This window comes from Pleurodeles waltl, chromosome 9, assembly GCF_031143425.1.
Source record: "Pleurodeles waltl isolate 20211129_DDA chromosome 9, aPleWal1.hap1.20221129, whole genome shotgun sequence".
NCBI lineage: Eukaryota > Metazoa > Chordata > Amphibia > Caudata > Salamandridae > Pleurodeles > Pleurodeles waltl.
The window spans coordinates 188,447,445-188,465,584 of record NC_090448.1 but is presented as its reverse complement, the minus strand read 5'-3'; positions in this window follow the sequence as shown (position 1 = coordinate 188,465,584).

The following is an 18,140-nucleotide window of genomic DNA, read 5'->3' as shown; positions in this document are numbered from 1 at the left end:
ATCTGGTGTCTTGACATCATGGACTAGACCTTCCCCCATAGGTTGTTCCACCTCTTCCTGAGGTCCTCCCTTGTGCATGGATGGTTTCCCACTGAGTTCACCCTGTTGATGATCCTCTGCCAAAACTCCGTTTTCCTAGCTATCGGTGTATGCTGGACCTGTGCTTTAAACAGTTGTGGCTCCACTCTGATGATTTCGTCTACCATGACCCTCAACTCCTCATCTGTGAATAGTGGGTGTTCCTGTTGTGACATGATGGATGTGTTGTGTCTGGTGGGGTGTGTAATGTGCAGGGGTGCAGGGTGTGCTGCTTGGTGAGGTGGGGTTATGTGGTTCCATGTGCTTGTGGTATGTGGTGGTTGTGTGCAGTGGCAATGTGTTTGTTGTGTGCAGGGGTGCAGTTGTGTAGCGTGTGCTGCATGTTAGGTGTGGTGGTGCCCATGGTATTCGGGTACAGCATCTTCTATTTGTACATTCTTCCGTTTCTCTGTGTGTAATTCAGGATGCAAGGGGTTGTGGGTATGCGTGGGGGGGGTGTTTTATAGTACAGTGATCAGGTGTGTGTGGTGTGTGTATGTGTCAGGTGTGGGGTATTGGTACTGTCCAATGTTGTGTTTTGTTCCGATGGAGTTGATTTTTTGACTGTGGCGGTTTGTACCGCCACTGGATTATCACCTTGCAAAGACCACTGTGCTGATTTGTGGGTCGTAATTTGGAGGGTGGAATGTTGCCAGCGTGGCGGTGCTGGTGGTGGAACCACCTCTCTCCCACCCTCGGTCACGCTGAGGGTGTCACATTTATGGCTGATTTTGTGTGGTCTGCAGTTTGTGACACATAATACGGCAGTTGTGAGACCGCTGACATTGGCTGTCTTTTGGCCCATGCAAAGACGGTGGTCTTCTGCTTAGACTTCCAAAGTCATAACGAGCACCTAACTGTCCAACATATTTGTTTTTACAATATGTGTACTTTCTGGGTCAAACATTTCTCGATACTGAATTTCCAGGAAGGACTGAAAGACTTTGCGGGTCATTACAACATTGGCGGTATAAGGCGCTTACCGCCGTGCAGAAGACCGCCAATACACTGTCGCGGCCGCGGTAGAACGCCACAGCTATTATGACACACATCTTGGAATCCGCCGAAATGCAGACACCCACACAACACCGCCACACCAAAGGTCAGCGATAAACATGCAGAAACAAATCCTCCACCTCCACGCCAACAGAAATACGCCCATGCTATTACGACCCACGAATCCACGCGGCGGTCTTTCAACCGCGGTATTCCATTGGCGGTACACACCGCCGCGCTCAAAATACACACACAGCTCCAAAACACCGCCACATTGGACAATTCCAAATACACACACCTGAGACACATACACACACCACTCCCACACACCCAACACAATATAAAATACACACCCACAAACCCCTACAACCAGAAATTCTGAGAGAAGGCGAGAGATAGAGCACAGCTATTGACAACCCCATCACACCGAGGCACACAACACCATCACCCACACAACATCCACGCACAAAACACCACATACCACTACATTCACCACACTCATCAACACATACACCACCCCACACATCACACACACCACCCCATGTCACGCCAAAGACACCCCCGCTTCTCCGAGGAGGAGCTCAGGGTCATGGTGGAGGAAATCCTACGGGTAGAGCCACAGCTATTTGGCTCACAGGTACAGCACACATCAATAGCCAGGAAGATGGAGCTATGGCAAAGAACAGTCGACAGGGTGAACGCCGTGGGACAGCACCCAAGAAATAGGAGGACATCAGGAAGAGGTGGAACGACCTACGGGGGAAGGTGCGTTCCACGGTCTCCAGGCACAACATCGTGGTACAGCGGACTCGCGGCGGACCCCCAACTCCTCCCCCACAACTAACAACATGGGAGGAGCGAGTCTTGACCATCATGCATCCTGAGGGCCTCGGAGGAGTCGGTGGAGGATGGGACACTGGCAAGTCAAATCTTAACTATCACATCCCCCACCCTACCTGCATGCTATCACACCCCCCCACCCTCACACCATCCCCTATCACCCCAAATCCTCACTAATCTACCCATGACCCCAACCACCCATCCCAACACCAAACCCTGCATGACACAACTAAGCATGCTCACCCCTCACCAAAGCTTGCTCACTGCACATACCCAGAACACCCCCCCAACCATCATCACACAAGCCCCCACACAGGAATGCCTGCACGGGGTTCACGCACACCCACCCATTGCACACCATGAAACACACACATGCAATAATCATGTTCTTATACCCCTGCAGGAACCCGAAGGAACGTCACCACACCAGAGGGTCCAGACAACACCACTCCACCCACAGAATCTTGATGACCAGCCCGGACCATTGTGGGCCTCAGGACAGTTGGTTCCCCTTGCCCAGCCACAGCCCAACACCGAGCTTCCACCCTCTGGTAACACCAGCACAGCACCCACCCAGCGGGCCCAAACCTCCCTACCCAGGACAGGTCAATCAGCGGTGTGTCCACCACTACAGGGCACCCAGGGTAATCCACCACCCCAACAACAACAGGGACCTGGGGGCAGTGGTAGTGGGCAAACGGTCCAGGGGACGGAGGCACAGGAACATAGGGGAACTGGGAGGGCTGCTGTGCGACAGAGGGAGGACAGGCCAAGGGAACCCACTCTCCACGAGGCCCTATCCTCCATCATGGGAGCATGCCACCACTCCCAGGAGACGATGGCAACGGTCCTGGACAAGATGCAGGAGATCCTGCGTCTGCAGGAGGAGCAGTATTTGGGGTTCAGGGAGGAGCTCAGGACCATCGGCTCCGCCCTGGGCACCATCGTAGGGGTGCTGACGGACATTCAAAAGACCTTGAGGGACACCGTGGCACTCCAAGGGGCCCTGACACTAGCCACGACGATGAACTGCCCACCACCTCTGCCGGCGCTAGTGGACAGGACGCCCCGCCACAGGACCACCACACCAGCACCCCATCCCCTGCAGACGGACAACCACCACGCAAGCGGTCTCTGAGATCCAGGAACAGGACAGAGCAAGATGGCAAGACCCCGCCAGGAAATGAGACCACCCTGATTGTCCTCCCACTGTCCCACTTTGTCACCCTGTCCATACTTGAATTGCCCCAGCTCCACTCCCAATGCCCAAATGGCCAGTGCACCTGTGAGACTAATAGACTGGACATTCCTCCACCATCCCCCATCACCAGTTTACAACCCCCCTTCATTTTTTGAGCACTTAAATAAACACCCTTGAAACACAAAAATATCTGGAGTCAGTCTATGATTTGGAACTTTGTATTATCAATTACAGTGTCATAATGGATTACCCATTGTAAGGCCAACATACCAATGTCACACATCACAAGCCCTTCAAGGATGCAAGCAGTTGATACGTAGGTTACCACACTTGTGAAACTGAAATGGAAGGGTACAACTCAATTAACAAATAGTGAGTGAAATGTAGGTACAGGATAGAGGTAGACGTTTGAAAGTTAATGTAATGTTAAACCAGAAAATGTTCTCACCTGTGTGTCACTGGAAATATTGCTGTATGACTGAATCCCTGTTGTCATTTTCTTCTTCCTCAGCTTCATCCTCATCACTGTCCACAGGCTCCACAGCTGCCACAACACCGTCATCTGGATCATCCTCCTGCAGAAAAGGCACCTGGCGTTGCAATGCCAAATTGTGGAGCATGGAGCAGGCGACGATGATGTCGCACACCTTCTTCGGTGAGTAGAATAGGGATCCACCTGTCATATGGGGGCACCTGAACCTGGCCTTAAGAAGGCCGAAGTTGCGTTCGATTACCCTCCTAGTCCACCCATGGGCCTCATTGTACCGTTCCTCTGCCCTGGTCCTGGGATTCCTCACTGGGGTCAATAGCCAGGAAAGGTTGGGGTAACTGGAGTCCCCCAATAGCCATACACGGTGCCTCTGGAGTTGACCCATCATATCAGGGATGCTGCTATTCCGCAGGATGTAGGCGTCATGCACAGAGCCAGGGAACATAGCATTTACCTGCGAGATGTACTGGTCTGCCAAATAGACCATCTGGACATTCATCGAATGATAACTCTTCCTGTTCCTGTACACCTGTTCACTCCTGTGGGGGGGGACCAGAGCTACATGGGTCCCATCAATGGCACCTATGACGTTGGGGATATGTCCAAGGGCATAGAAGTCACCTTTCACTGTAGGCAAATCCTCCACCTGAGGGAATATGATGTATCTCCTTACGTGTTTCAGCAGGGCAGCCAACACTCTGGACAAGACGTTGGAAAACATAGGCTGGGACATCCCTGATGCCATGGCCACAGTTGTATGAAAAGACCCACTTGCAAGGAAATGGAGCACCGACAGCACCTGCACGTCAGGGGGGATTCCAGTCGGATGGCAGATTGGTGACATCAGGTCTGGCTCCAACTGGGTACATAGTTCCTGGATTGTGGCACGGTCAAACCTGTAGGTGACGATGACATGTCTTTCTTCCATTGTCAACAGGTCCACCAGCGGTCAGTACACCGGAGGATTCCGCCATCTTCTCATATGTCCCAGCTGACGGTGCCTAAGAAAGACAACAGCGAAGAACCAGTCACTATTCCTCCAGGTATGTACCCACAGTTACACACAAGACTACACCATACAATAAACCCTTCTTGTATGTGTGTTGAGTATAGGCCGAGCTATGTGTGACACAGTAGTAAATGAAGCCATGTGGGCCCCTGAAATGGCGGCTGCCTGACCTCTAAACTGGGACAATGGGATTGTGCGGTAACTGCGCTGGCGTTGCACACCGTCACGGTAGGCAGTCGTAGACCGCGGCGCACTGCTGCATTGGTTAACATTGGACACTATGGGTCCCAGGAGCCAATGAACAGGTGCGCCGGCGGTGATGATGTGCCACGCCGCGGACGTCACCACCATTTTCTATCTGTTCAATCACTAGATACCTGGCCTTCGACAGGAGAAGACCTACACTGCTAGTGCTGCTGTGACCTCGGTCTGGAAGCGACAATGGCTGCTGCGTCTGGGGAAAGGGCCCCTGCCTTCACTGCCAGGAGTTGGAGAAACTTGTGGATGGGGTCCTCCCCCAGTACATGCTACTCTACGGTCCTCCAGACCAACAGGTTAGTACAGAGGGAGCACATTGTATGGGCTAGGCCTGGGTGGAGAGGGCTGGGTGGAAGAGGGAAGGGGCCAGAGTTTATAGTACATCAATGCATGGGAATGAATGGGCCACATGGTCAGAGTAGGGAGGGGGCCACTCACATTGATGGTGCAGTTGGTAATGACTGTTCCTCTTCCCTTGTGCATGTCATGTAGGTCAGCGCCCACCAGAAGAGGGACATTTGGCGTGCCATCACCAAGGAGGTCCGGACCCTGGGGGCCCACCAGAGACGGGGCACCCACTGCCGGAAGAGATGGGAGGACATTCGCCGCTGCAGCAAGAAGACGGCAGAGGTTCAGCTGGGAATGACCTCCCAACATGGGAGGGGTGCCCGTCTCACCATGACCCCCCTGATGTTCTGGATCCTGGCGGTTGCCTACCCGGAGTTGGATGGGCGCTTGAGGACATCACAGCAGACACAAGGGGGTGAGTACAACCTCATTCTGTGGACTTTGCGTGCAGTGGGGGGGTCTGGGTGGGGGTGGTGGGCTGTGGGTGTCCCTAGGCCAGGGCGAGTTAGGTAGGCAAGGCCCCTCCGTTATGTATGCCATGTGGCACTCAACCCCACCTCAGCAGAGTGCCAAGTTGAGGTATAGTTGCCCCTGTGGCATCCATGTGCGCAGACTTCCACCATTGCCATGTAGGCCATATCCCAGAAATTCCATGTGCAGAGGTCAGGAGCCCGGCGTAATGCATGGGGCTGCTGCATCTGTCTTGTCCGCCAACTGTAGCGGTATGCCATGCACTAAAACTCTCTTTCTTCTGTCTCCCCCCCTTTTCCTGCTCTCCCTGTCCTTTTGTACATCAGCATCATCAGGCGGAGGTAGAGTGGCACCAGAGCACGAGGGAGCTGCATCCCACATGGCCATGGAGGGCCACACCACAGACTCTGAATGCACCAGTGGGTCGGAGGGCGAGGGGAGCTTCACGTCTGCCACCGGATCACCAACCAGCGACACAGACTCGTTCGCCGATGGGAGCTCCCCTGTGGTGGCGGCACCATCTGTGCACCCCACTTCTACAGGTTCAGCCGCCACCTCCCCTACCAACACCGCCCTCCCAGCAGCCCCTCAGCGTTCGCCCCGTGCCCGCTCACCCAGGAGGGTGGGCATCACTTTCGCCCCAGGCACCTCAGGCCCTGTCCCTGTCACCCCTGCTGCCCTCAGTGAGGAAGCCATTGACCTCCTGAGGTCACTCACTGTTGGGCAGTCTACCATTGTGAATGCCATCCAGGGTGTAGAACGAGAGTTGCAACACGGTAATGCATTCCTGGAGGGCATTCATTCTGGTCAGGCTGCCCTTCAGCGAACCCTGCAATCTCTGGCCTCAGCACTGATGGCAGCCATTGTCTCTGTGTCCAGCCTCCCCCTCCAACTTCCTCCACCCAGACCCAATCACTGTACCCCAGCCCATCCCAAGCACACCTACAGACCAGCATGCACACAAGTCAACACACAAGTAGCTCAAGCAAACATAGGCAAAACACATACCACAGGCACTCACGCAAGCCTCACCCACATACAGACACAGCAACATCCACTGTCTCCACTGTGTCCCCCTCCTCCTTTTCTCCCTCCTCCCTCCCAGTCTCGTCTACACACACACCTGCATGCACCACATCTACAGGCACTAGGACTCGCACCAGGACACCTAGCACCACAAGCCGCACACCTGCACTCACCACCTCCACTGCCATTTACACGTCCCCTGTGTCCTCTCCCAGTGTGTCTGTGACGCCTCCTCCCAAAGTACCCAAACGCTGGCAATCACTCACCCAACATCCATCCACCTCACAACAGCCTACAGTACCTGCACCTGCACCCAAAACACCTAAAGTGACACCTCCTACAACCACCTCCTCTTCCTCCACTCCCAGACCCCCTCCAGCTACCCATCCCAGTGTCCGTCAGAAACTGTCCCTATGTCAAATTGACTTTTTTGCCCCCACCCCCCCCCTCCAATTCATCAGTCCCGTCGTAGCGCCTCAGCCAAAAAGCCTCCAGTACCAGTGGTGCGTGTTCCAGGTTTTTGGAGTGCACCGGCCACCAGGGCAGGCAGTAGGACCCAGAGCCAAGGCACTGGCAGCCCACCCCCTGTAAAGGCTCTGAAATTGGAGAGTGGACGACGGGACCGTGTTAAGACTCCTGGTGGGACAACAAGTGACATGGGATCGAAGGCGATTGGTGAGTCAGCTGTAACTCCAAAAAAGGTGGGGAAGGTCCAGAGGAAGTCTGCCCAGCCTGTTGTGAGTGTCACGGCGGAGAAATGCGCCATCATTTCCAGCGGTCCAGACACAACTGCCAGCACCGTCATCACTGGTCCAGAGACCACCGCCAGAGTCACAGCCCAGGAGGGCCCAAGTATCGTCACTGGTCCAGAAACCACCGCCGGAGTCACAGCCCAGGAGGGCCAAAGTATCGTTACTGGTCTATAAACCACTGCCAGAGTCACAGACCAGGAGGGCCCAAGTATAGTCACTGGTCCAGAAACCACCGCCGGAGTCACGGCCCAGGAGGGCCCAAGTATCGTCACTGGTCAGGAGACCACCGCCGGAGTCACAGCCCAGGAGGGCACAAGTATCGTTACTGGTCCAGAAACCACCGCCGGAGTCACAGCCCAGGAGGGCACAAGTATCGTTACTGGTCCAGAACCCACAGCCGGAGTCACAGCCCAGGAGGGCACAAGTATCGTTACTGGTCCAGAAACCACCGCCGGACTCACAGCCCAGGAGGGCCCAAGTATCGTCACTGGTCCAGAAACCATCGCCGGAGTCAGTGCCCAGGAGGGCCCAAGTATCGTCACTGGTCCAGAAACCACCGCTGGAGTCACGGCCCAAGTATCGTCACGGATCAGGAGACCACTGCCGGAGTCACAGCCCAGGAAGGCACAAGTATCGTGACTGGTCCAGAAACCACAGCCGGAGTCACAGCCCAGGAGGGCACAAGTATTGTTACTGGTCCAGAAACCACCGCTGGAGTCACAGCCCAGGAGGGCACAAGTATCGTTACTGGTCCAGAAACCACCACCGGAGTCACAGCCCAGGAGGGGCCAGGATGCCACAGCCCCGCTGGGCAATGATGGAACAACATGCCACACACCAATGCCCATTGTAGGGATCGTCATGCCACACACCAATGCCAATTGTAGGGATCGTCATGCCACACACCAATGTCCAGTGTGGAGATCGTCATGCCACACACCAATGTCCAGTGTGGAGATGGTCATGCCACACACCAATTTCCAGTGTGGAGATCGTCATGCCACACACCAATGTCCGTATCAGAACCGCCATGGCAAAGCACCGCTGAACAGTCCAGACCCGCCATGGCAAAGCACCGCTGAACAGGGCAAAGACCGCCATGTCAAAGCACCGCTGAACAGGGCAAAGACCGCCATGTCAAAGCACCGCTGAACAGGGCAAAGACCGCCATGTCAAAGCACCGCTGAACAGTCCAGACCCGCCATGGCAAAGCACCGCTGAACAGGGCAAAGACCGCCATGTCAAAGCACCGCTGAACAGGGCAAAGACCGCCATGTCAAAGCACCGCTGAACAGGGCAAAGACCGCCATGTCAAAGCACCGCTGAACAGGGCAAAGACCACCATGTCAAAGCACCGCTGAACAGGGCAAAGACCGCCATGTCAAAGCACCGCTGAACAGGGCAAAGACCGCCATGTCAAAGCACCGCTGAACAGACCAGACCCGCCATGTCAAAGCACCGCTGAACAGGGCAAAGACCGCCATGTCAAAGCACCGCTGAACAGTCCGGACCCGCCATGTCAATGCACCGCTGAACAGGGCAAAGACCGCCATGTTAAAGCACCACTGAACAGGGCAAAGACCACCATGTCAAAGCACCGCTGAACAGTCCTGAACCGCCATGTCAATGCACCGCTGAACAGGGCAAAGACCACCATGTCAAAGCACCGCTGAACAGTCCTGAACCGCCATGTCAAAGCACCGCTGAATAGGGCATGCACCTTGTAGGAATGAATGGACCGCCACATCAGGCATCCTTATCCCATGTGCAGCTGGGACAGTCACAGGACAGGAACTTTCACGGGGAGACTCATCCAGTCTGGGCACCAGTCCCCCTCCAGAACCAGTGGAGACCTGCATCTACTTGAGAGACTGTGGCTTTGCACTCCCCAGGATGGCACAGTGGGCAAACCACCCACTGTAGAGACTTGAGAGTCTGTGGCTTTGCACTCCCCAGGATGGCACAGTGGGCAAACCACCCACTGTAGAGACTTGAGAGACTGTGGCTTTGCACTCCCCAGGATGGCACAGTGGGCAAACCACCCACTGTAGAGACTTGAGAGACTGTGGCTTTGCACTCCCCAGGATGGCACAGATGTCAACCCACCCACTGTAGAGACTTGAGAGACTGTGGCTTTGCACTCCCAAGGATGGCACAGTGGGCAACCCACCCACTGTAGAGACTTGAGAGACTGTGGCTTTGCACTCCCCAGGATACATCAATGGGCATGGAGCCCCATTGTGGATCTGGCTTCGCATTCATGTGGCTGAGGTGCCCCCCCTTCCCTTCCCCCTGAGGTGCCTGTAGTGTTTCCATCTGATGCCCTGGCAGTGTTCTCTCCGATTTTGGTCAGGTATCTTTTGTGGGCCTCGCCCATGCATTTTTGGACTGTTGGTGCACGGACATTGTTGTGTACATATCTGCACTACTTCTCGGATTGTATGTGTAAATAAGAGTGATTTAGAGATATATATCTGTATATTTTTGTATGACATGTATATTGGCACATTACAATGTTTGCCCGAATTTCGCATTGTCTTTGCATTCTTCCGGGGGGATTGTGGGTTGTTAATGTGATTTTTGTGACTGCATTGGTGTGTATGTTGTATAATGCGAGGGTGGGGGTGGGGGTGTTTGGTGGGTGTCCCCCTGACTTTTGCCTCCCCCGTGTCGTAGATGCAGTACTCACCGGTATCTTCTGCGCCTACATAGCTGTTGGTCGTAAAGGAGCAGAAAGACAAGGGCAGGGAGTATTTGTAGTTCCGGCTCCATGGTGTCCTCGTTCCTCGTGGGTTGTGTTCAGGTGAGCGTTTTCCCATTGCAGCAACTGTTTCCGCCGTGTTTTTATCCACGGTGAATCCGCCCCGGAAAAGGTGGCTGATTGGCGGGTTGTAATAGTGTGGGCGGTACATTGGCTCCCGTCTGTCTGTTGGCGGTAACCGCCGCGCTGCTTGTCTGTACCGCTGTGGCGGGCGGTGTGTTAAAGTGGCTGTCTTTGTTGGCGGTTTCCGCTAGGGTCGTAATTCCCTTTTTTTGTCCGCCGGCCTGTTTGCGGTATTACCGCACCTTTAACACCGTCCGCCAGGGTTGTAATGACCACCTTTGTTTTTCGTGCTTCCAAGGCCTCGACTTTCTCAAACAGTGCCCTTTCACTTTGAGTACAAACTTACTGAGCTCAACCAATCACAGCATTCATGGGAACTTATTTCCCTACGTGAAAGCAATTTCATGCTGAAGCTGTACAATTTCTAGGTTAGAGACTTTTCAGCAAACATCTTCTCCCACATCTCCTTCATCTTTGTCTTCTCTGATTTTGTAATAAATGACATGACATAACAAGCAACATCGAAGGAGTTGTCTGCAGCAAATTGTATATCCATATTTGCATTCCACATTTTCAGAATCACAGAATTATAGTTAATAATATTCTTGAAAGCCGCTGCCTTTCTGAGGTTGAATGAGTTTTTGGTGATTTTCATGTTAGTGTACGTCTGACTGCAGAAAAAAATCTGTTCACTCTTCCTGTGGAAATGACATGTCTTGGTAATCCACAATGACGCCTTGTATAGAATTTTCCCTTACTTTATTTTCCTGTATTTTTCACTATTGGTTCCAAAGTTCGGTGCATCTTTTATCCATAACTGCTTGTGAATATAAGGAACATCACTTGCTTGGCACTTCTTATGCCAAAAGAAATCTGTAACTTCACCCAGAGAAGGATTTGTTTTGTTGCAGATGAAAGACAGCATGGCTTGAAACCTGTGGTTGAAATATCTACAAACTATAATAGGATCCACAGATCAAAGTTCTCCGGCTTTCTTCACATTGATGTCCTTAATGTTTGCTTCTCTTAAAAAGTCAAGTAAATCAACATACATTAAAGTTCTGTATGACGATGATACCAATCCTCGTTTGTGTCACATCGACAAGCCATTAAATTGATCAAATTGCATTCCAACTTTTCATCCTTACCTTGAACTTTGGAAACAAATTCCCTCACAGAGAGATTTTTGTAGATTAACTCATGTCTTCAGAATGTGGTTGATAGCATATGGTAGTCTGGACAAGTCACTCTCCATAGGAAATGGAATATGTATGGAATACACCAGCAAAATATAGGGTCCTCTCAATGTAATCTAGTTGACTTGTACTCAGCTGCTAGTATTTATACAGAGTGGTCAGAATACCAGTCACCTACTTCAGTGGAAAATAGGTGTGAAAAACAGCAAGCCTCTAAACTGTTTTCCCACACACTAAATGGAGCTCTTTTTGTTTGTTTCATTTGAAAGAGATCAATAGCATCACCAATAACTTATTTGAAGTGGGGTGGAGATGAATGGATGGATACCGTACTGTTCATATATTTCTTGTGATTTGGATATATCCACTTTTTCGATCTGTCCCCTTAATGGTAATTTTTCATCATCCATAGTACTAACAACTTCAACAACATAGACGTTTTTGTAAAAGATATTGTTTTGTTTCAGCTATGATGTAGCTTTTTTGGTTACTTTACTAATATCTACTGACTCTTGCCAGATTGTTTTTTTTTTGGTAGGCGCATAATTCACTAGAAAGATAGGTTGTTCATTCATATCTTTCTCTACACCCACAGTTTCCACATTCTGTTTAAAATCTAAAAGTAAATAGGCAACTCTTCCTTTAAAGCCTTTCTGTAGCTCAGTTGTTGGTAGTTTCCGTCTCTTTGGTTATGTGAAAAGGTGGTTCTAACCATCTAAACTGGCCAAATGTTTTGTTTTTAGATCACCGGGCTTTTGACCTTTTACTGTCGGGGAGCCTCATAACTTGTGACCACAGTAAATTTATGGTAACATGGCCTGTGTTTGTTTAGCTCCTATGTCCGCCTTTTAAGATGAGGCTGCTGCAACACAGCAAGGATAAGATGCCCATGGCCTGTTACCAGTGAACACGTGTGCACGCATGTGCACATCTGTGAGGGCAGCACGTGTGAGACTCCTTTCGTGAACAGTTCAACAAACTGTGCAGAGGTAGCCTGTGCAGAAGGGACTATGTGAGTTGGGAGGTGACCTGGAACAGGCCTGTAGAGAAAGTTGGTGTGTTTTATTGTCTTGACAGTTCTGTGAAGTCCAAAAGAATATCTGTACATCCCGGAATGTCATATTTCTCTGACTCAACTCAGGATCAAATGCCATGCCTTTTGTGACTCTGCTGGGCCGGGTTAATTATTTTTCTCTCCAGCTGCAGAAACAAAGTTCTCACCCATCAAAGGAAACACTTGGAAGTGCTTACAACAGCTTTGAAGGAGAAACGTACTGAGCGAATTGCTCTGCATCAATCAACCAGCTGTCATCCTGTGCCAGGAAGATGGCTTATCCCAGGCCACTCAACAAAGAAGGGAGTCCAGGCCTCTGAAGCCAAACAAACGGAGGGAGTCCTTTGAACGTTTGCTGAGGGAAGGCCCTGCAGTGATGTCAGCGAGGGGTAGAGCTGAGACCCCCAGAGCACATGTGTCAAGTGACTCTTGGGCGATGTCATTTTGAGCTATCCCAGAAGACTGTGCAGGGAGGTATGGACAGGGGGGAAAAGGTGATGGGGCACATCAGGATAGATCAGAGGTGCAGCCCTGCTGGACACTCCTTCCCCCACTTAACACTTAAAAGGTTCTGTGCAGGGAGGAAGCTCTCTCTTTGTGCTTTTCTGCAGAACACTAGGTCTGGAGGCTGACACCATGGACAATTGGAAGAAAGAACCCCAGACTGCCCACTTAATCAAGGACTCTTCCTGTGATTGACCTCAGGACCTGTGGGGCATGTCCCAGGACCAGGGAAGCTGGTCCCTTTCCACCCCTGAGGATGATGTGGGGGAAAGTCTGGGCTCTGCACAAGGAGAAGGAGAGGCCCAGAGGACAACAAGGTGAAAGGCTGGCACACAGAGCCAGTGAAACCTGATCCCTATAAAGCTTGTGGTTTGGAACCCAGGAGGCCTGCAGAATGTGCTCCAGGTGGCAAGAGCTTGCCACCAAGAGCATAAGGAGGCCAAGATCATTAACATTGGCCAAAGAGGGCTTGAGTTATTGCTGCCTAAAGTTGTGGTGACCTTTTGTCTAGCACTGGTGTGAATCGTGTGGGGCTCAGTTGTCATTTTCAGCTCTGCCCCGGGGTTGGCCAGGGCCTGTGGACTGCCCCTGTAAAACAGAAAACAAAGAGGAATCACAGTTGCGCTGTCCCCTACCCTAGATGATAGGTGTATCATGGGAGTGGCATTGCACTTCCCCTTTTGAGGGGACAGGGGCCTCAGGCCCTGAGAGGATCAATGCAGTGAGGGAGTGCCATTGAGCTCCCCAACAAGAGAAAGGATGGTGCCCAGGATGCAATCCAGGGCCCTGACAAGAATACCATTGCAAGGGAGCGCAGTTGCAGTCCTCCACCAGAAGAAGGAAGGGCCCAGGATCCCATCCTAGGGCCCCGGGATTGCTACAGAGGAGAAGGGGGAAAGCCTCTGTACTCCCCCACCTAGCCCTCCTTCCCCGCTCCCCATGCTCAAGTCTGGGGGAAGCGGGAAGGCTAACCACTGAGTGCGTGGCTGCCCTGCGGGGAGACAAGAATGCTGCTGACATTCAGGGAGGGTTCTATAGGCTGTCCCGCGACATGAGATCCATGTGGGGTGCCCAGGTAGTATCCCACTTCAAAGGCCGCCTGGACAACAACGCTCATGACAGCAAAGAGCTCTTCAGCATTGTAAAAGAACTCTCCAACCCCAGCGCAAACGTCAACTACATCCCTCCATCCCAAGAACTCTGCAACGCACTGTCCACCTTCTTCCACCGAAAGATCACCGACATCCACTACAGCTTCAACGCCACGCCCATGCCAGCCCCCACCCCCGAAAGCTCCACCTGTACAAACCACCTGACATCCTGGACCAACATCGATGACACAGTGACACACAAGATCGTGAACTCCATCCACTCAGGATCTCCGTCAGACCCCTGCCCCCACCACGTATACAACAAGGCCGACTCCACCATTGCCCCCAACTATCGAAGGTCATCAACATCTCCTTCGAAACAGCGACTTTCCTGGAAAGTTGGAAGCACGCCGAAATCCGCGCCCTCCTCAAGAAGCCCAAAGCAGACCCCAACGACCTCAAGAACTTCCGACCGATCTCCCTTCTCCCCTTCCCAGCAAAGGTGATTGAAAAAATAGTCAACACACAACTAACCAGCCACCTCGAAGACAACAACATCCTGGCTCCCTCCCAATCCGGCTTCAGATGAAACCACAGCACTGAGACCGCCCTTCTCGCCGCCACAGACGACATCAGACGTCAAATGGACAACGGCGAAACATCAGCCCTCATCCTCCTGGACCTATCTGCCGCCTTCGACACAGTCTGCCACCGCACCCTGAAAACCCACCTCCATGAAATCGGAATCCAAGGAAAAGCCCTCGACTGGATCATCTCATTCCTCTCCGGCAGAACCCAGAGAGTCCGCCTCACCCCCTTCTGCTCCGAAGCCACCGACATCATCTGCGGCGTCCCCCAAGGATCATCCCTCAGCCCGACGCTGTTCAATATCTACATGCCCCCCTCGCACAAGTAGCCCAACAACACAACCTCAACATTCTCACCTACGCCGACGACACCCAGCTCATCCTCTCGCTCACCAAAAACCCGCGCACTGCCAAAACCAACCTCCACGAGGGAATGGAATCCATTGCCGAATGGATGAAAAACAGCGGTCTGAAACTCAATTCGGACAAGAAGGAGGTCCTCATCCTAGGACCCACCCCCTCCGCCTCGGACGACTCCTGGTGGCCCACCGCACTAGGAACCCCACCGACACCAACCAACCACGCACGCAACCTGGGCTTCGTCCTCGACTCCTCCCTCACCATGTCTAAACAGGTCAACGCAGTCTCCTCTTCTTGCTACAACACTTTCCGCATGCTCCGTAGGATCTTCAAGTGGATTCCGATAGAAACAAGAAAAACTGTGACACAGGCCCTCGTCAGCAGCAGGCTAGACTATGGCAACGCACTCTACACAGGCATCCAAGCAAAAGACCTACTACGCCTCCAATGCATCCAAAACGCCTTCGCCTGGCTGATCCTCAACGTACCCCGCTGCAGCCACATCTCCCACCACCTGAGAAACCTTCACTGGCTCCCCGTGGACAAGAGGATCTCTTTCAAGCTTCTCACCCACGCTCACAAAGCACTCCACGACACCGGACCAACCTACCTGAACAACAGATTCAGCTTCTACACCCCCACCCGTCAGCTCTGCTCCGCAAACCTCGCCCTCGCCGTCGTCCCCCGCATCCAACGAAAAACCTCTGGCGGCAGATCCTTCTCATACCTCGCAGCCAAAACCTGGAACACGCTCCCTACCAACCTGCGACAGACCCAAGACCTTCTCACCTTCAGAAGACTCCTCAAGACCTGGCTCTTCGATCAGTAACATCAGCGCATCCCCCTACCCCCCCAGCGCCTTGAAACCCTCACCGGTACGTAGAGCACTCTACTAATTCAATGATTGATTGATCGATTGAAACAAAAGGAAATATGCATCAGGATCCTGCTTCAAAAGTAAAGAAAGGAAAGGAATTGCTGAAGCAGCTCTTCCTGATGCAGCGGGAAAACCGATGCTCTCATATGCACGACACTTCAAGAAGCGCCTCATAATACCCTGCAGGGCTTGTTAGTTTTGCCCTAATTTCTCTGCAAAAAACCCTTGTTCTTAGTTTGTGGTGGCACTAGAAGGATGGAGTCGCCACCAACCGATGGCTAAAGAGCAAGGAGTGCTGCAGGAGCAGAACAGCCTCCCCCAGGAAGGAGTACTAGAGTCCCCACGTACGTTGGGTGGGACTCTAAAAGGATAAGCCCTCAATGATTTGCTGAGTTTCCAAAGTACTCCCCAGGCTGGAGCTTTAGCTCTACAGCTGGGAGTGCTGTGCCCTCTAAGGACAAAGACAATGGCTGCAATCGGTGTGTAATGAAATCTAATCAGGTTTGTAGACACCCTCTAGGGGTGATAGTTGGTAATTGCAGCATTGTAATTACAGATGTGATGCCTTTTAGAGGCTAGCATGTTGAAAGCTGTTCCAGTGGTATGTTGCAAACACCCCCTGGGGTGAAATGGAACAATTGCACCAGTGTAATTATAAATGCCATACTTGGATTGTGTTATTCATTTATGAAAATACTGCTTCAATGAAGTAACAACACTGACAATCATTCATGTCCAAAATATGCATGTTTTATATTTAAGGGTTAGTGCCCTACTAGGGTGATATTCCATCATGTTTTTTTTTAATGCAAGTAAAGGTTTTGAGATGTGTTTGTTGAACTAGCCCTCCCTTTTTGGGGAAGGGACAGGAATGATTATGCAATGTCACCTAGAAGTATTCACAACAGCTTGTGTATATTGTAAATTGTTGCATAGTATTGAGTAGTGTGTATAATCCAGGTACTTTTCCTTTTTCAAAAGAAAAAGCAAAGACTGGACAATCATTTATTGAGTACTACTATTGCGTTACCTGTGAATGGGGATTGCTAGCTCACACAACATCCCTTGAGGAGGCCTTGAATGCTCTGCTTCTCTACCCTGTGAGTGTAAAGCGCTACAATGGGGTGTTTGGCTCCCAGTGGAGAACACATGTGGTCTCATTACTTGTGCAGGCCACACAATTTCTAACAGGTTCAATGCAAACTATTGCTTGAAAAGAGTGTATAATTGATTTATTAGTTTTTAACTGTTGAATTTCTTCTAGAATTGACACAATTTCTAACTTGTTATGTATTGCTCTGGCTGGCATTTTGCTATCATCTAACGTTTCATAGCAATACTAATATATAATTTGCTGTGTAACCAAATCAGCTGTTCCTCCACTTATAAATATGCACTGAATTCTTACACTTATCTCATTCTTCTGTTCAGTTTTATAGAATACAACAACAGTGCACGTTTGTTTTTTGTAGTAAATGCATTGACAACAAACACAAACACAGTTTGGTTTCTCTGTAGAAACTGTCATAAGTTTTGCAAGCACTTGTGTGAAGTTTTCAGTACTAATACCTGTACCCTGTTCCTCTACGCCTTCAGTAACCAGTTCCCTATTTTCCCTAGACTCATCTTCAGAACCAAAGAAATGAAACTAAACATCTTCAGAAACTTGTTCTACCTTTGCTATTGTAATGCATGCAGTAGAGCTGTATTTATCTCTCCTAAACATAAGGCAGGAGTTTTTCAAAATCAAAGTCTCCTAACTAAATTAGCATTTTAGAGTGGTACGCAGTTAACATTCAGAAGTGATGAAAGGTGCTTCTGCACACTTTGGGCTTCTTTTACAAGGCCCACTGCACCACCGAAGCATCATTTTTTTAAGCTCCTGTGGCACAGTGTGCCCGTCCATATGTACAAGCCCACTCAAAACCACCTTGCATGGCTTTTTATGGCCTTGTACATATGGATCTGTTTCAGGTATATCTCTGTGTGAAAGGGGTGTTCCATGGGTGTTGCTGTTGGTATTCCCATGCAACACTCATGGAACTTGACTGAATTTGGTGCATTCCCAGATTTACAAGCCTGGGAATACGTCAGATTCCTATGCCACCTCAGAGGTGTCATTAAAGTGGTGCAATAGGGAGAAACAACAATATTTCTACCTGTGTTTCACTCTTTTAA